General features: G+C 36.6%; 1 protein-coding gene across 9 annotated transcripts in view; it reads left to right on the top strand.

Moving 5' to 3' along the window:
- EOMES (eomesodermin) overlaps positions 1–22,555 on the top strand; it is a 193,061-nt gene that overhangs the window by 33,429 nt on the left and 137,077 nt on the right. For 7 of the 9 annotated variants that reach the window (XM_021536533.3, XM_085569293.1, XM_085569285.1 and 4 more), the window contains exon 3: positions 12,105–12,150. The exons of the other annotated variants lie outside the window; for them this stretch is intronic. The gene's annotated coding sequence lies outside the window, so the exon portion shown is untranslated. The remainder of the gene's footprint in view (positions 1–12,104; positions 12,151–22,555) is intronic. 9 annotated transcript variants of the gene reach the window in all.

Below are 22,555 nucleotides of genomic sequence, written 5' to 3'. Positions count from 1 at the left end.
ATGTATCAAAGTATGAGTCTCATATTGACTCCTTGTGGAGGTTTGTTGCCCATCTTGCATACCCATCTTTTAGAACATTCCAGTAAAATATCCAATTTTTGCATCTAATTGCCTTCTGTTTTCCTTTGAAAAAGTTTGGAGGACTTGTTTGTGAGGACTTTTGAGGAAAGTCTGCCTTTCCTCAAAAATACATCTTGCTTGTAAACCAATGTAGAACATAATGGGTAATGTATTTTAATTGAAGTAAAAAGACAGGTTTTCAAAGTCTGAATTGAAATAATCAGGAATCAATTATTATCAATGTGTTTAATGGAGATTAAAATAAATATGAGTAAAACAGTGGGACATCCTGAATTAGAATGGATTGATCTTGGCATTTTGATGGAGGCAATGTATCACTTTATAAATATACTGAGGGTTTGGAATCAAGTGTATCTCAGCAGAAAAAAGGGAAATGCTTTTCAGAAAAATATCTTGTCTGCAACTTTAGGAGATAGGAAAAAGCTTTTCTTCTGGTTGCTTTGTCTTTTATTTTATAGTAAAGAGGAACATTTTATCTGGGCAGTCTCTTTTATTTTATTGAGCATACTCAAGCATAAATCTATATAGCTGTGTTCTAACTCTCTCATAATTAATTTGATTGTTTTTTTCTTGTACAATTTCTGTTTTGTCATTATACCTAAAATAAGAAGTATGCCTAGTAGTTTAAAACAAATACACCTTTATATTTCTGTGAAGTTTAGATATTAGGAAATTAGATGGTACTTACTGTAGTTAAAGCAACATAAAACTAGAAGCATGGATGGAGATGAAGTGGGATCTTCACAATTAGAAGGTATTGACAATTTCTTCTGTTTCCTTTAGTTTCTGTTTTCTCCATTCTTTTTCTGCTGTGAGATAAGTGAGATTTCAAGATCCCCTGTAATCAATAGAATTGAAATTATTTATGTTAATTTTGAAAAAAAAAAAAATCCAGTAATTGGAATATACTGATATCAAAGCAACCTGGGATAGTAAAGATGCTATATTTATTCTATTTTTGCTTTATTTTTACCCATATAATAATTAAGCTCTAATGATGATAGTGTCCCACTATCATTTATTTCAGTGGCAAGAGAAGTGTAACTTAGATTGGCCCTTCACTGCATACCATGAGTCAAAAGAGTAGGTTTGCAAATTTTCACATTCCAAAATCTGTTGAAATCAACAGATTTCCATCTTTTCTAGACAAATAGTCTCTTCTGCTTTTTCTTTCTTTGGCAGAGGTGGAGCGATTACAATGCCATATAATACATGGAGTAACTGTATTGTAATACAGCACACATTTTTAAATAGTTCTGATACTACCAAAAAATATAATGTTTTCTATATATTTTTCTATAGGAATGTTGATTATCAGTCACTATAATGGAATAAGGTAGGTAAAATTTTTTTTTTTCTGCAAGTTACAAAAGTGATTACCCAAGATAAAAATCTCAATCCATACTTAGGCAATCAAAAACTTATTTGATACTTTAGAAGTTGTAATTATTCTGGGCAAGGTAAATGGGTAACCAGCAGTGCTGATTATGAGTCTTCCTGATGAAGTCATTCAGTATAAAATACAGGTATTTAGCTTCAGACAGCAATCAAAACTAAAAAAAAATAAAATCACTTGTTTCCTTGTTTAGCACCAACTGTATCTTGTTTTCCTTAATTCCCAAATCCACTGAACTGGATAGTTGTTACCAGTCATCTCCAGTCTGTGTGAACACAGATAATTTGTTCTTTTTGACTAAAACCAGTGAATTTTGCCCAAAGATCTACAAAAAAATCCCCCATGGAATTGTGAGCTAGATAGGGTATCATTTGGGAAAGATGGACTAAAAACAGGTCACTAAAGCCTTTTTTCTTTTTTTACTTCATTTGAACTATTGACCTTGTGAAAATATTCAGCTTTCTGTGAGTTGTTTTTTCTTGTTGAGATAGGTTTTGGTGCCTGAGCTTTGAAACATGTATGATCAGACCCAGCTTATCTGTGAGGCTGCTGGGTTTTCTAACTCGCTGGAAAACACACCGATCTTGGGAAATCAAGCTAATGTCTCTCAGCTGTGCAGAAAAAGTGTGAACAGCTCTGTCAAATGAGCTACCCCCATCTCCTTTTTTTCAGGCAGCATCTTATACTGGAGCAGTCACTTCACATTTGCCATTTGAGCAGTTGTGATATAACTGCTGTTTTATTGCCTATAGGAGAGTTTCTGTGAGGAATCAGAAGCTGGTCTTTCAGCTACCGTGGCCAGGAAAGGTTTTAATCACAAGACTCCATTACTGGTGAATGCGTAAGGAATCCTGACAGGATTACGAGAGAATATGGACACATAGCTCTGGCCTAAAGGTTGCTAATTGACCAAATGGTAATACGAGGGGAAGTATTTTCCAGCCTGGAACCTCTGCCCCCAGATAAGTATATTAAATGCCAACAGTTAACCCCTTGAGTGCAATGACCCAGTGCTGCCAGGGACACTTCTGGTGTGATAGACCCTTACCCTCTTAATCAGTGGTGATGTATCAAGTAGAGTCAGGTCCAGATGAGTCCTACGTGTCCCTTTGTTGGATGGAAAAATGTCTCTAGACTTGCAAAAGGTTAAACACAAAATTTAAAGTGCACAGCTACAGTGGCTTAAAAACACATGAAAATTTTAAAGCAAAAGAGCAATCAGGAATGAAACTAGAACAATATAAAGTGAAAAACATAATCTAAGTAATTTTGCTTTGGAATTGAGTTGGGTTTTATTTAATTTGTTTTATTGAATTTTTACTCTTTTCTCTAGATAGTTTCTGAAGAATGAATGTGCTTGGTTATCTTCAGCTTAGTTCTTTCCTGCACTTATTCTCAGGTCATGAACATTATTAAATTTCACTGAAAAATATCAAAACTATTACAACAAGTGAATTTATGAACAGTAAGTTACACTTCATAAAAGAAGGCCGTTTTAGAAGATATGTTATATATCTGTAAGATATGTTTTCTTTACTTTTTTTTTTCTGTGTCATTTTTCATTTAATTTCCAGGAAGAATATTTCTGTTGTTAAGCAGGTGTCTTCTAAATCAGTGTTTCTCTGTAGTAAAAAGAGTTAAGTTCTGTATCAATTTATGTATACAGAAAACGACTGTCTGGACTTCACTTCTGTTGTCTTCAAAGATGTTTAAAGTGAAATTGTCCATTATGGGAGGTTATTACTGCCCTTCTAGTTTAGTAAATACTGGGATCTTCTTTGTTCTTCATTCTGCAGGACTTTGCCTCTTGCCTGATTTCACTGAAATTAGTGGGGTTACTCATGTAGTATGGTACCAGTCAGAAGATATATCAATAGCAGACTCAGCCAAGTGGAAGTTGTAGTTATTTAACAAAGGTTTTGTCTTTACTGGCAAAGAGGTATTTATCTATAGTTTTCAATGTGGTTACTAACTTTTACGTTTATTGTGGATATCTTACAAATAACGTATATTTGGCCACCAGAAACCATTTCCATTGCCTTGAGGCACCTCACATTGTTGCATTAATGGATGAAAAATTACATTTGCCATTTCATAATTTATGTTCTTTTTTTTCATGGTTTAGCATCAAGTCAGATGAACTTAGAAATCAGTAACTCATAAGCTATATTGTTGACTCTTGGATGTTAAATGTGTTACACGGGCTTAATCAAAAGTAACACTTCCTATTGGAACTATTAAAAGAGCCAAGTGATGATTTTTCAGGCCGGAGAACAGTGCTAGAAGGCAAAAGTCCTCCTGAGATATGACTACAAGACATTGTAGGTTTTGAGTGTTGCTTTTGATCATTGTACATTAACATTGTACATTAACAAATAAGGCATTGCCTTTTAAAGAGGGACACTGCAAATTATAGGGATGAGAGAGACCCATGCTGTGCATTACACAGCAGTGCACATTGGCAGTTCCATAGCATGGGAGGCTTTTTAACCTTTTCATTTTAAAAATCCTTCTTTCAAAGCACCTGTCATTCCTTTATTGATCACGTGGCACTACATTAACTTTGGCTGGCAGAGGCTGTACTTCAAGCTGACTCCTGTGCACCCACATTGCTTCCAGCATCCACACTCTGAATACAATCTGAGCTGTGGCTTCTTACAAACACTAGTTGCCAATCTAACAGGTGATGTTCTAGGAGAGGTTCCTCTGTCATGTGCTACCTGCATATATGTCAGGCTTATATGTGCTTGGACTCAAACTAAAGTGCAGCATGAACCTGGATTTTTATTGTGTGGACAGTGGACAAGTTTGGACATGAGTGTTTGGGGGAGCTATATTGCCCAGTTTTCTGCCTGTGATCTTTTCTGGTGTGTTACAACTTTATATACATGCCCATAAAAAGTTTTATCCTCCCTGTAACAGCTGAAGAAGCTGGGAATCCTCACTTGAGTTCTCACCAGCTGCAGGTCACTTGCCACTTTATATAGATGTGTGCCCATCCCTTACAAAATGCCGTGCTGGTACCAAATAAAAACTGGGTATCCCACCTCACTATTGGTTTTGCTTACAAAACCCTGCCTAACAAGTGCAGGTCCATGAGATATGTGTTTCCCTACCATACAGCTGTTTGCAGTGGTTGGAGATATGCTAATAATGCAAATTAATGATATCATAATATTAATATCCATGTGTAATGTCCCTGTAAAGGGCAATCTCGTAAAAAAGGTGTGTTTTGTGTCTGGAATGCTAATAATATTCATGTTAATCCTGTCTTTAGTGTACTTTTTCTGATTAGGGACAAATCATCACTTCATATGTAACTAGTACAACTGGTAGGAGGGCATTTTCTAGGAGGAAAAAAATTATTCTCCTTTTGGAATGTCAAGCTTTAGACAGAACCAAGTCTAGATTTGTCTTCCATAGCCTGAGCTGCCTTCTCCAGTTTCAAGTGCTACCAAGATCCTCTTCATGAGGCATCAGAGCAGGCCAGTCGGAAGTCATACTTTTTATATTTGTATTAATTTGGTTTGGTTTCTGAATTATAATAAATTTAATTAGATTGTGGTCAATTGATGCCCAGGGGCTCCATTCTAATTTGCTCCTACTGCCTGATAACTGGTTAACTAAGTCTAGACATGAACCATTCCTGGCAGGGTTCTCTACACATTAGTTTAAGAAGCCATCATTTTTTGTAACCATCACCCTTGCCTTCATTCAATCACACCTCTAAGGTTTCCCCACTTATGCAAGAGGTAGAAATTCCCCATATCAGATTGCCCTTTGCCATGCATGCCATCTTTATCCCATCACGTACTACACATCATTCTGGACTCCCCTGTCTCTCCTGGGGGTAGTGTTGCTTGTGCCATTCCATGGGCCAGAAGAATTTATGTTGCACTAACTGTAGAGATCTTTGTCCATCACTACTTTGCAATTAACAGAAACTCAAATCAAGAAGTGGGTAGACAACCTATAAATTCAACAAGTTGCCTGAAACAAGGCATCTGTGAGATATGGTAGACCATGATCTGCAAGACAAAGACTGCAGTGTAAATTCAAATGAGATTAGATCCCAGAGAATCCACAAATAATGATGTTATTTAGTAAGACATATCATAAAAGAAGCCTTAATTACTGATAATACACAAAAACAAATCAGGAGACATCAGTTCTACTTTTCCTAGAACTACCCCTTTTTCTCTTTTTATAAATAATATATCTTACTATTCCAAATAAAGCTGTGTGGGTGATCAGTAAAGAGTATTATCCCCAGCTTTACTGCAGATTTCATTACATAGAAAGTAGCTTAAAAGATGACTTAAAATGTGAAAGAGTATTTTGTCTGGTTTTTAATCCTTGCTTGTTAAGAACATTGTACTAGAAGGAAATATTTGACTACTGGGTCCAGTCCCTGCAAACAGTAGAGATCCCACTGTGTAATCCTTTTAAGTAACTGGCCAAGCTCCACGTGCAGAATAGCAGTGTTTCTTGCCATGTATCTTGCTCTAAACTGGGCACACACTTGATGCATTACCAAATCTAATTGATACAATGAAATAAACATCATTTAGTAAGGTGCAAAACTGGTTCATGTTTGCTGCTAATGCCTATTTAACCCAAACAATTAAGAGGGATGTTTGCTGTTACAGTTCTTTCCACATTTCATCTCTTCATTTCAGGGCTAAAACTTACTCATGGGAAATGGTTAGAAAAGCTGGAGTTACAGGAATAGTTCCAAGGCACAAAACAAACACTCAGTGTTATAAAAACTGTGTACATACTGTGGCAAAAACCCCAAGGATATTACAGTGGAGATTGTAAGAATAAGGGGGAAGAAACTGTTTCCCAGTCACTTGAGACATAATATGATGGAACTATCTCAGTTTATTTTTTTGCTTGTCCACAAATCTCTATACACACAAAAAAAAAAGATGTCCAGACTTCAAAAATTGTTTATTACTTCCATCATTTCTGTTTTATGCTTTTGTGTCACATAAGATGAGTTTAATTTTTCTGATATATTTTATTCTTCCTCTACCAAATGTAATTAGCAAGCATGAAGTGGTTTGCTCTTTCTTTTCTCATTGAGAGAGCAGTTGAAAAAAATGTGTTCCTGTTTCTCCTAGAACACTCTGATTTCATTGCTTTAATTAGTGTTATTCCTAATTTTTAAGAGTATTAATGTATTTATTTTCTGCTAATTTATAATAGATCTTAACACAATAAGTGTCATTCACTGTATTTAGCATGTCTGATTATGAAGTAAGAAAATAACTTTGTTATCCTACTTCTTAATTCACTGGGAAGCCTTTCTTCCTGTCCTTTCTTTCTCTTTTCAGATGTCTCCCCTTGCTAATTTTAAATCTGTTAGACTCAGATCATATCACATCTCTCATCTGGCTGTTCCCTGTTTCTCTCATTAATTTGACCAGTTTGTTCTTCATTTTCCAGGTTTCTGTAAACACATTTCCAGGAATACACAATTGAAAAGTGTGTGAAACATCACATTCTGGTTAGTTTGTATAATCATGAGATCACAGTAGTTATGTGTTCCCTTGGACACATAAAATGAATCAAATTCTCTCAGCAAAAATCAAGTGATTCCTGAATGTAGGTAGAAGGATGAAATAGCCTGCATAAGGATATACAAAATAGAGTTAAACACTAAAATCTTGGCTAGAAGCTTTCAGAAGCCTTTCAAAAGTTACTGGGTCTAATGCCATATAATAGAAGGCAAAAGGTTCCTGGACATTTTGTAACTCTTCCTGTACAAAATTTCAAAGCAATACAGTTTTTGAAGATTGGACAGTCTCAAACATGAAACATGGTTGTTGTAGCTACCATGACCCTCTAGATTATGAGTATAAAATCTAGAACTCCAGAAGATGGGAATAGCTTTCAGAAATGTAATGCTTTCACTGGGACCTTTCCTGTTCATTGTGCATTTGTTCAGATCTAAACAATGGACATAGTGGAGGGAAAAGCAAAGCGGAGGAGAGGATAATAGAGACAGCTGGCTTAAGTTTTGTATATATTAAAATAATATAAACAACAATATCTTTATATATAACTCTCATTCATATATATGTATATAACTCTCATTAAATGATCAACACAAGAAATTCTATGGTTTCTTGGGCTGCTGCTGAACAACATCTAAAAATGTTATGAATGGTATTCCAAAACTCTACTTTAACCTTTAATTTATTTTCAGATAAAAACTATTATTTTGTGCAGTGATATCAGTTGTAGTTCTACAAAGAAATTGATTGCTATCTAGCACTCTTAGGCCTGCTCATTCATTTATTACTCCCTTCAAAGCCAAACAAGAACAAAAAAATAAAGAAATTCTAGGAAAAATCTCAAGGGAATGTGGGACTATTTATATCACAAGGCCCAATCTCATAACCCCTTGCTTATATTGTGATTTTTGAAAGTGCAAGTAGACCTACAGGGCTATCATTTGCAGGATTTACCAAATAACATTTTTCAAATATGTATTTTCTGTGACCCTCAATTCTTTGAGAAAAGAATAGGCTACATTGTTGTATTAGCAATGTATTTCTTTCTCTTCCTTGAGCTTTATCAAGAGTTGTCACGCGTTTTAGTTTGGTGACAGTGCTAGAAAAAAGTGAAGACAGAACTGACCTCTCATAGCATTTTTGTGACCATGGGGCTCACACGAGCAGCTTGGCATCTGCCGGCACATCTTTAGCGAGTTGGCAGCCCCAGCGCCCTTTGCAGGTTGCAATCAAACCTGCCTTCTACAGCAGCCTCTTTCTGGCTGATTAAGTTTAATGTAATTTTAATTAAAAACCACAGTGTCAAAGGGTTTAGCTGCTCGAGAAATGAGCACAGATTGTGGCACAGTGGCAGCAGTCACTTGGAAAATGGAAATGCATCCTGACAATATTGTGTAGGGGCCAGATAAACAAAGCTGCAGCTACTGTACCTTGCAAAAAGCTGGGAGAGACCATCATTGTAAGGAAACTTATTTAAAAATAAAGTATAGAGCAGTTCTTGTTCTTGTCTTTTAACCACTTTTAAATGCACCTCTGCATCTGAGGAGAGTAATAATTTCCTAGAATTAATCTTCTCTCCACATTTTAACTTTTGTTCATTGGCATGTTTAAATTTTCAGATTTCAGTCCTTATTTATTTGGAACAGCAAAATATTTGCTTCACATAATAGACTTACAGAACTTTTCTCCTTAGGCTATAAAGAAAAAAATCATCAGTGCTGAAAGCAGGTTCCATTTTAGGGAATTTTTTTGCTTTTATCTGTTTCCAGTTTTCTTGTCCCTTGAAGTAGATCACAAGGAGATTTTAATATTTTACATACTGCAGATATTGAGCAATATTTGCAGAATGACCAAAAGAATCACTTCACCAGCAAAAGGTTGCATCATATCTATGGGATTTAATTTTACTAAGTCTCAATATACATAGAAGTATTGGTAAGAATAGTTTCCAAAAGAAGCATCTCTGTAATATTTTATTTCTTAGTTGCCATAGTTTTTTGAGTAAAGAGAATTGATTTGGAGTTATTAAACACCCTTGTCTTGGCAGAAGTTGCTATTTTTTAAACCCATCCTTTGAACGCATGTATTTCTGGAACGAAGTCTTGATCCAAAATCCACTGAGATCAGTGGAAAATCCCCAGTGACTTAGACTTTGGATCAGGTCCTGAGAAGTATATGTGCAATAGGTAGGTAATGTGACATTGTTCCCAGGAATTCCTTTCAGCAAGAAGCCTTTTTATTGTTCGTAGATGCTACTGATGCTCAGGGGCCAGAACCCCAGGAGAATTCCACCTAGTGACGTCAATTCTGTAGAGGAGAACTTCCTCTGTCCCCTTTTAGGTTTGTGGGACATTTTCGAACAGATGGAGCCTATATAGATGGGACGGGTTCCATCTGAACAGAAGGGTCACAAATGCACCAACTGAGAGGATAGACAGAGCTATGGGGGAGAGTTTAAAGGAGTGGACAAGGGGGATGGGAAGTCTGTACAGAATCCAGCAGAGAGGAAGAAGCAGCTAAAATAAGCAGATGGGTAGACAAGGGAAAATAATGTTAAGGATTGAAATCTGTAGCACACCTAGAGAAAAGGTTAAGAGAGAAAATCAGAAGACAGAATTGGTGTTGCAATACAATTAGGAGGCATAGAAAAGTCATTTTTCAACAACACACATAAAAGGTCTGACACATAAAAGGTCTGACAAAGAAAGTCAGTTTTTAAAAGTAGTAACATTTCAAGGGAAGGGTTGTCCTGAGCATCATGTGGTGGATGCAGGTAATAGAATGTATTTACAGGCACTGAAATTGCTTTGCTGCATAGAGTACAACATGATAGCAAGCCAATGAAGACTTCAATTAGGCCTCTAAACTAGAATTTACTGAATTTACTGAAAGTAAAATGCCTCATCTGAAGTCCATGAATGTATGATGGATTCTCTGAAGAGAATAGCAGGGAGGGAGAAAAAGAAAACAGAAGGAAAACAAAGCAACATCCCATCACAAAATCTGAAATGCAAACTGGCCTGGAAGTAATAAGCCAGGGGATGTACAGAAAAAGATGACTGTGTATAACCAAATTATATAGGACAGAAACCATGCAAAACTGAAAAAGAAATTAATTTCAGCAATACAAAGAAAGAAATATGTCACTTCCATATATACTGACCCTGCATCTAGGTGGAAAAAGATATTGGAAAGCAGCTCCATTTACCAGTGGTTTTGGATGCTGGTTTAAAAAGGACTTTCTCCCACCCTTAGCCCACCATCACTATTACTGAAATGAAAATTTAGATGAACATAACCAGCTTTTATTTAGTAGTGGTTATGATGTGATTATAATATTAACTTCCTAATATAATTTTGTGAAGGACAGCAATTTTCTCATTAAAGAAGCTATGAAACCACCAACAGTTTCAAATTAATAAGTGCAACCATCCATTACCTTCCTACTACTAATACTATTATTTTATAAATATACATGCAGTATTTTGTTTCTAAATAGTGCTTTAAACCAAAGCATTTATAACTTGTAATTACAGATTATTGCCTGTTATGGAAAGATCAGTCAAGTCCAAAATTAATAATATCTTAATCTAATATCTTAATATTAATCTTATATCTAACTTTATAACAGACCAGGGCAGAGCACTACCAAACATTTAAGAATAGTAAGATATTGTCCATTATTTGTCGCACATTACTACAAATAGGTACACAAGAACCTTCTCACAGTTATTATCTCCAAAATCCTTTGGGTGCCAGATCCACTCAGGTTTGCTTCTCAGTTCTTCCTATGTTTGTGTACAAGGTTCTGAGGATATTCTGTATGGAAATATGCAAGTGGTGCTTTTATGATCACCAAAAGAAGATGTTTCCCTGAAGCCTTTATATGTTTTCAGAAAAAATCTGAGTATCTGCCTGAAGCCCATTTGAATCATATATGCAGTTCACTTCTACATCAAAATCAGACTGTGAACGTAAAGGAAAATGCCCCAAGGGTTACATGACACAACAGCAGGTTACATACAGCACTTCACTGACATATATATAATCCTTTTATTTATGAATACAGAATTAGATGTTTATCTAGGCTTCTACAAATAGCTAAATTATATTTGATGAAGCAGTGAACTAATTAATACCATCATAACAGGTAATTAAAAAATTCTAAATTGTCAAAATAATTGACTTACAAAGCATTCTGAAGAGAAATGGTGTTATTACCTTATTAAGAGTGCTAGGATAAAAAGAGAGGGTAATCAATAGCCTCCTTTATCTGGTTTCATGGTGAAACAAATATAATATGTAAATATTTATGTAGATTCCAAAGGATTGACTGAATACACTGGTAAATCTTTGTATTCTATGAAATACAAAGTTTTGTGTGTTTCCAAACTCCTGTAGATATTATACTGCACAATATCATTTTGGGTATGTCCAGTCATTCCAATTCTGTTGCACAAGTAAAGCAAATGCAGGTTAACTGGGTGGCCAGCCAATATTTATTGAATGTATTTAGTAGCATATAAATTACACAGAGTAAGTCTCAGGCATTATTGATAATGCAGTTCAGCTACTAAGATTGGCTGCAGACATGCATGATAGAATGCAAAGGGTACAACTCCAAGAATAGTTTCACTTTTACAATATTCCAAACAAACTACTTGCTCTACCTTTTGTGTTTGTACAAGCATAATATTTTATATTTATAGAAGATATTATTGTATAAGCAATAATCTACAGAGTATAAATAAGGTACTTTTTTTTTAGTGGTGAATCTTAGAGAAAGTATTCACTAAATTGTTTCCAGCTTTCTATAGCCCATTAAGTTTTTTAAAATACTTAACTCACATGGAGATAACATTACAACATTGGTGCAAATTGAATTATTAGACCACTAAAAATTACAAACTTTGACCAAAACACGTGACTTCAGCAAAGCTTCTTCATTGAGGAGTCTTGAGTTTTGTTTTCGTTGATTTACTTGTATGTTTGGTTGGGGGGTTGGGTTTTTTTTTGTTGTTTTTTTTTTTTATTTTCAATATAGCAAAGTGTTTAAGATTTATTGATAGTGTTAAATGAAAAGTTAATTTAATTTTTTTTCACAGGTACCTCAGTAAAAGCAGGCTTGATGATAATGATTTTCTCTCTTGTGTAAGTAAAAATAATTGTGTGAATGAAATGCCTTCTACTGTCAGTACAGCACTTCTCTCTGCTGTGCTGCTTGCAAAGTGGACATTGTATTACTGTGCTCCTATTTAAATTATTTTTGAGGTTTTTCTAATTAGTTGTGAAACCTCTTCTCTGCTTTCCTACAACAATAACAAAAACTTGGCAGATTGGAAAAGTGTGTGCTGTATACTATTTTTTCACCCTTCTAAAATTAAATTAAATCCACTCACCATAGCAAAAGAGCCCTCAGGCATAATTCTACATGCTATGTATTTGCAGTATTAAATATTCAGTATTTTTTATTTTAAAAGCATATTTTTTAGAATTGTCATAAACTTCCCTACTGAGCCATATTTGGGGCTGAATTTAACTTAGTTTTAATCCAGGTTGTCAAAACTAAGCTTTCCATATTCATTAGTCTTTCTGATATATAAAAAACTCAGTTGATATGGAGGGGAATTTTTAAGTAGCATTTTCTATCTGAGCTTACATCCAAGTGTTCTTTTTACATAATGTAGAAAAGTGAAAAAATGAGTAAATTAGTCCAAGAAGTAGCATAGGTCCAAGATACTCATGAGCATTCATTATTCTAAGCCATTGACTGTTTGCTTGGGTCAGTCTGATCTATACATTTCATATATTCTCTTGAATGACAGTCACTCCAGTATTCATATCAGAATCAAACATACACATTTAGAACCATAAAAAACTTCAATTATAAAATAAATTCCATACACTGAATACATAATATCTATTGCTAAGTTTGAGTCACGCTTGACCTTTATTTATATGGCTAATTTCAGTATGCATATTATGCATAGATTTGAAAATTTGCTTTCTGATTTCCTCTAAGTATCTTCCCGATACCATATTAGATGGATTTTAGGAGCCATAAGAAGTGTGCTAATTATCATCTTTGAAAAAAAAGACTGCTAAACAAGGATATGACTTGGGTACAATTCCGTTAGTGACAGCAGAACTTGTGTACACTCTCCAGTTAGAATGAGCAACCCTACTGTCTTTTGCAAGGATGTATGTCATGAATTTTGAATGCCTAATGTACAGAAGAGTAGTTTAATATTACATCAGAAAATACCTCTTTATGGTAGCTCATAAATTGCCTCATTGACAAATTTCCAAGTTAAAAGTATGTGAACAGAAGCCATCTTGAGTAAAACTTTTTTTGTGTGGCTACTTTTTTCACAGGATCACAGAACATGTCAGGTTGGAAGGGACCACAGTGGATCATCTGTTCCAGCCTCCCTGCTCGAGCAGGGCCATGCTAGAACACATGGCCCAGCATTGTATCCAGGGAGGTTTTGAATATCTCTAGTTGTGGGAATCCAGGGCTTCCCTCTGGCTGCCCTGGAAGGCCTGGGACCCTGACAGGGGGTCAGGAACTCCCCTGTACAGAGCCCCGAGAGACACTATCTCTGATCTCTGTTCATGGAAAAGAGTTTTCAATCTTACAGGATGAATTACAAGCTCTGAGTGTTTGATATAAGTAATAATTAAGTGTGGCACAAGTGCAAAAGTAAAATTTTAGGATTCTAGATTAGGGGTCCAAATGGGACAAGATGGAGGAAATTTGGTGTACCTTGTCCTTTTTCTCCTTCTTTATACCCTCCATGTTTCACTGTAGTATTGGCATTTTTCTATTGGTTTAGGCTGGGGATACACTGTTCAACATAGATGATAGATATTGGCACATTATTGTAAATACAGCACAGGTAGTTTCTGGTATATTTTTGTAACATCCCACTGAGGGGCAGAGCCCCACATGCTGCCCTGCAGGACAGACCTGTGGCAGGGCAGCAGAACATGTTAGAGATAAGCAAGAATAAACAACCTTGAAAACCAGCACAGACGAATTATGACTTCTTCTTTGGAAATGGGGCAGAAAGACAGAGACTTCCTACAATCTCAGAATCATCAATACCTCAGATTCTGACATCTAGTGAGGGGCATTCCACACCCTGTCAGGGCAGTCTGTTCCAGTGCTATCACTGTAAAGACGTTCTTCCTCATGTTCAGGAGGAACTTCTTGTGCATCAGTTTCTGCATCACTTCTTGTGCCTCACTTGGCACCACCAAGAAAAGTCTCCATCCTCTTGGCACTCGCCTCTTTAGATACTGGCAAACATTGATGAGGTCCCACCTCAGCCATCTCTTCTTGAGACTGAACAGGCTCAGCTCCCTCAGCCTTTCCTCCTAAGGCATATTTTCCAGTCCCATTATGGGACTGGAATAATGGAATAATGGCTTTAAAACTTTAATGACAGCATGTTCCAGGTTCCAGAGTGCAGCAGTGACCAGGGTACTGCAGGCCAGGAGATCAAGGACCTTGTCGGACAGGGTCTGTCCCAGTGCCCGTGGCAGCAGAGTAGGGCAGGCACAGAGGTGATGGATGGCTGGATCCCACCATGAGTCGAGATCAAAAAAGAAATCATCCTCAAATGTTCTTCATTTGTGGCTTTCTATCCATCTGTAGCAAGAAGTAGAAAATATTTAAGTGTGATCCCACTAGAAAATTGATATGGAGATTTGAATCTTTCCTAGTATTAGCTTACTTTGAGATGATGGTAATTTTTTCACAATGTAAAGTGATAGACAGAGACGTTAAGTCAGAGACATTTACACTTTGTAAATATATAAAACTGAGCTCTCATTTGCAAGTTCTTACCCATTTTTATTTGCTGACCACAGAGGAAATTGTAGAAAGGATAAGATGGTTTTATTTGGTGAGTTTCTTTTCATTAAATTCTCCTTTTAGAGTAAAATATAAACATGTGAAATTGAAATCCTCATTATAGGTATAATTTTATTACAGTAGCAAACACTGAACAATATTGATGCTGCATAAAATAAAGATGAACCTCTCTCTAAGGATCTTATATCAAAATTTCATTCTATAATGCTGGGTCTTACACTATCCAGTTCAATTCATCCATCTCCTGCCATCATCTTGATGTGCTCTGAAATTGCACCAAAATATAGCTGGTCACAAATTTCACACTTACCACTTTACACAAGTGAAAGGTCAAGGGCTTACAACAGTTGAGCAGCTCCTTCTCAGTACCACAAAGCACAGACAGGCATGAAAGTGACTGCAGGTCAGATCAGCTGTAATTTACACTAACTGTGTAAGTCCACACAGATCCATCCCACTACCCTCACAAAGCAGAGTATGTAAGTTTGAGCATTTATCATTTGTCTCATATCTCATCTGCTCTGTGCAATGTTGGAATCAAATATACAAGCACACTTTCATTTAGTGCCATTCTTTTATTTTCAGAATAAACAAGCATTAAGTAGCTCTTCCAGTAGAAATACTTTTCATATTTGGAGGGATTAGTTTAACTCCTAAGACAGAACTGAGATTTAAACCAGCCAGCTAATCAGGAGAGGGAACTAGAAGTGGTCTAGTATCTTGCTGAAAAGGCTGCTAGAGAGAAAATATCAAATTACATATTCAGTACATTCTAATATCTGAAAAATAGGCATTGTGTCTAGTCTACAATGAGAAATTGTACTCAGTCTTGGTCTGAATATTATAATATAGGCTACATAAAACCTAAAATGTGCTGATTGAACTCCCTCAAATCATATTACCAGATCCCATTTCAGCAGGCAGCACTGGTCGGCAGGAAGTACTGGATTTATGTTTTGGGTTTTTTTTTACAGGAATCTAACAGTGTAGGACTTCTATCATTTTAGTATTTACAAGTGAAAGGACTGAGTTTTGTACATCTCCCAGATAGAGAGAAAAAGCAAATTAATGTTGATGACTTAGCTTTCATTCCTGAATAAACTAAAAACAGCTACTTAAAAAAAAAAGAAAGCAAACCAAAACCAGAAAAACAACAAACCACCAACTTCTAATGTGTAGCTTCTTTACAAGTTGGTTTTCTCCTACAAAGGTCTCAGCTACAGATTCACAATCATTCTTGGGCAAGAAGAAATTAAGATTTCTTTGTCCTGAAATAAATCCTATTAATCTCTTTTATTACTTTTATTTAGAACTGGGGCTGTTAATGTTCCAATTATCAATTAATTTCTTTCCTGAATTAACTGTCATATTTTAAAAGGAATTTAAATATATGATGTACACAGAATAATAGTTTTTTAAAAATAATCCCTTTTTGGGTACACCAACTCTTTTGTTTGTTTTCTAAATTTGACACTCAAGTCAAACAACTGGTTTTCTTTCTTGCATGGTTTACCCAACAGTGCAATTCAGCAAATCAGTTTATTCCTGATAAACAGAATCCCTTTTGTGGATATCCTGTTTTTGCTATCAGTGGCCTACTAGAAACACACTTAAAACTGGCATTTGTGCAAGCAGTTCCATAGTTACTATTATCAGACACTAGATTTTTTTTTTTAATTTAAATAACTTTAAATGTTATGATATACCAACAAGTTAATTTTTACATAAGCCATGCAAAAGGCACTTCAATTATTTTTTAAATGAGAATGGATTATTCCCCCATATCTAAACTACCTCTGAGTACCAATAACAATAATAGTTTAAACTTTCAATGCCAAGGTCTGGTAAAAAATGAGTTTAGAGTCAGTTGCAATTATTTTCTTCGTATGTACCACATTCAGTCTGTCCATTGCATAACACTTAAAAATTCTGTTCAGGTAGAATATATTTATTTTGTCTTGAACACAAAAATTATATTGAGATATCTTCAGATGTGATGTTGTCATAGACTATGTCACAGCATCTTTGGACTATGGCATTATAAATCAATAATGGTGAATCTTGGCTTTTTATGTAATTGGACACAGTTGGGGAATGTGTAAGAATAGCTACAATGTACTACATGCACAGCTGGAATAGTTGCTGGGAATAGATATCAACAGGAAAAAAGCTGAAGCCATCATCAAAAGCAAATCACAACCAGGTATTCTGGCACTGATGTCTGGAACTCAAGAAGTACTGGATTTTTTAAAGCACAACTGTCCATCTTTCACATCAAAATAGTGGAATAAATACATGTAGGAAAATATTTCCTAAGAGAACAGCACAAGGATTTGCCTCAGGTTGTTGCTCCACTCAATGAGAACTTGACTAAAATTCAAATTGTGAAATAATAAATTTGACATAAATTAAAAGTTTATTCTTTGCCTCCCAGTGCGTGCAGTAACTCACAGCCAAACACCAACAAACAAATTGGCAGCTGGTGTTTTAGTCTGTGAGGTGTTAGACATCTGGTCCCACAAAATGAAACATTTATTTGATTTGTCTTAAGTATGTAAGTTAAGAGATATCCAATATGCAAAGGCCTTAAGACTTTGCTTTCAGAATCATGAAACTCCTTTTTCTTGAAATTTCATCAAGAGTATACGTGCTCATTACTATGTATTCATCTCTGCTAAGTCAGATGAGGAAATTCAGAATAAAAGTTGTCTTCAGAAATTCCCATATGGTTTTGAGTAACAGCTGCTATAGCAGAAGCCAAGAGGCACACTCAGCTTTATATAACACTACCTACATGGTGCTTTCTGTTCCAGGGTTGCTTTCATTTGTTCCCTTCCTTGCAACTGGTCCCGTCAGTTCAAATATCCAAAGGAATTCCTTTTTTCATGAAATTGAATTGCTAATGTTTTTTTCAGTATTCCTGATGTCCAATGATAGTAGGAGTTTATCAGAAAAGTTTTGTCACTAATTTTGGCTTCAGCAACAATATAATTGGAAAATATTATCTATCCTTCATATGACACTGAAATGGTTGAATACCAACCTAATATTAACAAGAGAAGCCAAAATCTACCAAGAGCATTTAATGCTGTCCAGAACATATCATTTGCCTAGGAATGTTTCAGTGTTAGATGATAAGTTACAACTAAAACAAATTGCCCAAAATGAGACTTAAAAGAGCAAAAAAATTCTTCTTTGGTAAGATTTGCCAGTGCTCTGTATGTATTCTTCATGCTCAGAATATTGGATTGCATAGGAGGACATTGGTTGTACCCTGGCTTTCTAATACCATAGGCATTCCCACAAAGCAAAGCAAGGGCTTCTTACAGTGGCTTTCACTGAGGTTCTGTGGAAATTAAAGGCTTGGCTGTTTCCATGCATGCAAGTCAAGCCCACAGGCCCTGAAAAGCATTCTGGGACACTGCCCTTCTCTAAGGCTCTTAGGCTTATTTGCATGAAGTTATCTAATCTTAGCCAGGAGTTTTTTGCTAATGTGAATTATCAGTTAATAAAAGCTCACTTACTAGTGAGGAACAAAAGTTTGTATATTTCAAAATGACAGTGGAACAAAGGTAATCCAAATTCCAAATGCCAGTGTGTTTGCAAATAAATTCCATGTAATTTACAACTAGAGATATCCAAAGAAGTTCATTTCATGGTTATCCCAAAGTATACTGCAGGGCAGAATTAAGATTGTTCATTTCATGAACTGGTTGTGTTTTTTTTCTTAACCTTATGCTAAACTTGGAATCCTTTCAGAGGAACTACAGGTTTGATTGGTCTTTACAGTGTGCAGGGGCCATAAGACACCATGCATATCTTCAGCTCCCCAGTGTGTTTGCTCTGGAGACAGGATACAGAAAAAATCAGATTACTCTCAGTTCTGTTGCCTACACAGAAGTGTCACAAATCTAAAGAATGATGATGGGTTGTAATTTGCTATAGAAAAATGTCTTCTCTGGGTTAAGTGAACTATTAACATTTTCCACAAAACTCACAAAGCATCCGTTTCCAAGTGGAAAACAGTCAAGTCTGCCAATATTACATTAAAGTGCTTCAATTAGGAGACTGTCACTTATCATAACAACATGGCAGAATATAATAGGCTACTGCAAAGATGGTCTGAGGCAAGAAAATGAGTACTTAAGTAGAGGCGTTCAAAGGTAATAGAGAGATCAATACATAGTAAAGTTAGCCAGCAGCCTAGAACTGTAGGGGAAAACTTAAAAAGGAAACAAGTGATGTTTTTGAAAGCCTCTCTTTTGCAGTAAAATTCCAGAAGCCTCCTCTGCTGTTTTCACAATAATGCTTTGATTACATGGTTAGCTCCCAGTACCGTGCATTAACCATATTTAGTTTTCATCAGGGCCCAGCAAGGGTTAGAGGGCTCCTTAGGGGAATGGAGCAGGGCAGGGGTTCTGTCAGCCAGGGGCCACCCTGAGCAGGGCTAGCCCAGAGGTAGAGCCAGGCCCAACCAAAAGTCGTAATCACCAGGCAAGTTCATGATAATGAAGCAGGTCTGAGGTCAAGCCAGGAAGTCAATCTGCAGGTCAGAGTCAGGTCCAGGGATGGCTGGGCACAGCCCATGTTCAAGCTGGGAAGGCAGTTCATGGGGCAGCTGGACACAATGAAGGTTCAAGCTGGGAAGGCAGGAGCACAGAGCAGCTCAGGAAAGAGGAAAATACTCAGGGCTGAGCTTAAGTAGATCATTTGGACTTGTGGGTGTGTGTGGGGATTCCAGCTGAGGCAGGCCAGGGCCGTTTTGTCTATTAGTGCACTCAGGCTGTGTGTTACCTAAAATTCTGCTGCCTCCTGTGTTTATTACATCTGACAAAATTTTTCACCCGTGTACTAAGGTAGGAATATTTCAGCTGGTTTTGCTATGTTTGCACTGGAGCTTGAGTACTTCTTAGCTAGATTCTTTGGAGGATTAAAATATGTCAATTTTTTTTTCACACAGGAAGGCCTTTTCTCAAAAACAGTCCTAAAATCTGCATCTAAAATATTCTTTCTCTGCTCTGTTTAAATTGTCAATGAAATGGTACAGACTGGAAGGACGAGATGAGAAATAGACATGACCAGACAGAAGCAGTTGTAAGTCTTGGACTCAGACACTAAAGGCAGGAATTAACTGTCTAAACACAAGTACTTTCCATTTGAGGTGCCCTAGAGTGTCCAAAATATCCACACATATGATCTTTGCCAACAGGCTTTAAACCAGGTACGTCAGGGGATGGTGATGACAGCTTGCAGATAAGTGAGGGAAGAGCAGTTGGGGCAGTAAATACATGGGACAGGGTGACAGGAGCAAGAGAGCCCTCAGGAAAGATAAGACAGGTTAAAAGAAGGTTTGCCTCAAGTGTTGTGCACAAATGCACAGTCTGGGAAGCAAACAGGAGGAGGTGGATCTCTGTGTGCAGGTGCAGAACTGAGGCAGCATAAGAATAACTGAGATGTGGCAGGATCTCTGCATTGTAAGGAACACAAAAATTCTTTAGGAACAACAAGCAGCAAGGACAAGGAGGAGGGGTGCTGTCTGTGAGGAAGCAGCCTGGATGTATTGAGCTCGTTTGTGGAGCAGCAGGTAGGGTGATTGAGGACTTGTGAGCCATGATCAGAGGAAAAGCTGGTAAAAGCAATGCTGTAGCAGGAATCTGCTACAAATCACATAGTCAATATTGGGAAATAGATAAAGTTTTCTTTAAGCAACTCAAGAAAGTCACCAGATCACCAACCTTTCTTCATACAGATTGCCACACTAGCACTGAAAGGGTTCTGGTGGGCAGTAGTCCAAATGCATTGGTAGATTTTAAGGAGTGTAGCCACTAGATCAAAGTGTGAAATTCTCCTCTGCCACTTTTTGGGGCTGCCTTCAGTTTTGGGCTCTCCAGCAAAAGGAAGATGCTGGTAAATGTCAGCAAGTCTAGCAGAGAGCTACCAAGATGGTCAGGAGGCTGCAGCACATGTCTTGTCAAGAGAACCTGAAGGGACTGTGCTTCTTTAGAGAGCAAGATTGTTTAGGAAAGGCGTGGGGCATCTAGTAGAAGCTTTCTGATATCCAAGAGGTAGTTTTTAAGAAGGTAAATGCAATTTCTTTGTTAAGGAGCACAGTGGGTGAATGAAAGCTATAAATTGAAATAGGAAAGGTTATAGATTATAGGAAGTAAGGAAAGATTATTCCACTGTGAGAATAATTGAGCATTGAAAGAGGGGCCCAAAGAAATTATGAAATCTCCATCCTTGAAGGTTTTGAAGACCCTCTGGACCCTGCAAAGTCAGAGCAACATCCTCTGAAGGCTGTGCTGATCCTTTTTTCAGCAGGGTGTTGGACTGAAGACCTCTTGAGGTTCCTTCCAGCTGGAAAGACATACAGTTCTATTATATATGGTATATATGTACATGTATATGGTGCAGAAACCATAGGAGACACTAGACCTTCTGGTGCTCTTCTGGTGAATATATGGTATAGGGAAAACCCAAAGGCATGTCATATGGCTTTAAGGATTGTGTTCAGATGAAAGAAGATCTGTTTGACTTTGAAAAAAAGCTAGATTGCATGCTTATCTTCCCACAAGAAGTGAAGTTTACACAGAGGAGTATATGCCTTCCTCTTCTTTTTCCATCTTTTTTTCTCTTTTTATCTGTTTTATAATTTTAGATTTAATTTCAGGGAAGTTTTTCATTATGGTCTTTTGACCAGATGCAAAGACTTTTCTGGCAATTCCCAACAAGAAAATTGTCTTTTCAAAATGCTGTTCAAATTAAGGAACATATTTCATGGTAATATCAGGACATTCCTGATTAATTTCAAGTCTGTACAATAACAGACACCACTGAGGCTAAAAATGGAGAGAAGAGTAAAATGGACTTAAAATGTTCAATCCTATAAGTTATAATCCAATGGAAAATATAGTCTAATTTATGATACTACTGCAAACAGCTCACACTCAAATGTTCATTCTTCTTTTATTTAAATGCTATTGGGCATGTGGTCATATGTTGCTACATTAAAGATGTGTCTGATACATTTTCCTTGCTTCAGGTCTTGTCCAGGTTGAGATTTCATGTTCACATCCCAGTATATACAAGTGAGATGGGTAATTACTTCCAAATTATTTTTGTAATTTATGAAAATATAAAGGTGATAAAATACAGAGCAGGGATTTTCTAACTTCAACAAATTTAAACAGCTCAGAGCAGATCAAGTTTTGTTATTGCTATATATATATTATGCTCTAGTCCTGCCTGTTAAATTCAAACCAAGTGGAAGGAAAGGATGAATTTGCATATCCATTTCCATTCAGGTTATGGACTTTTAAATCCATGTTTCTTGTGTCTATAGACTAATGAGTGCATCTTTATAGAGGAGGCTTAGTATGTCAATGCATTTGGAATGTCCAGAGTTTTGTTCAGAATATAATATTTTGAGAGCCATTTTTTTCAAGCATAGTGTAATAGGCTTTAACTTTGCTAAGCTTTTCTGCCAGGCCTCCAGTGCCCTGCTGTTCTATTATATTGAACTTGTAAGCAGGATGCTCTGCCAGGCTCACCCAGATTACTGCTGCAATAAGGGCCCTGCTGAGTGACTAGTGTCATGATAAGTGCTAGGGAGGGAGTTCACCATCTTGGCATACTGTTCTCATCTTATTAAATTCAGCTTTGTGGAAGCAGGGAGCC

This window comes from Lonchura striata, chromosome 2, assembly GCF_050655825.1.
Source record: "Lonchura striata isolate lonStrDom1 chromosome 2, ASM5065582v1, whole genome shotgun sequence".
Taxonomy (NCBI): domain Eukaryota; kingdom Metazoa; phylum Chordata; class Aves; order Passeriformes; family Estrildidae; genus Lonchura; species Lonchura striata.
This window is presented reverse-complemented; position numbering and strand designations above follow the sequence as displayed.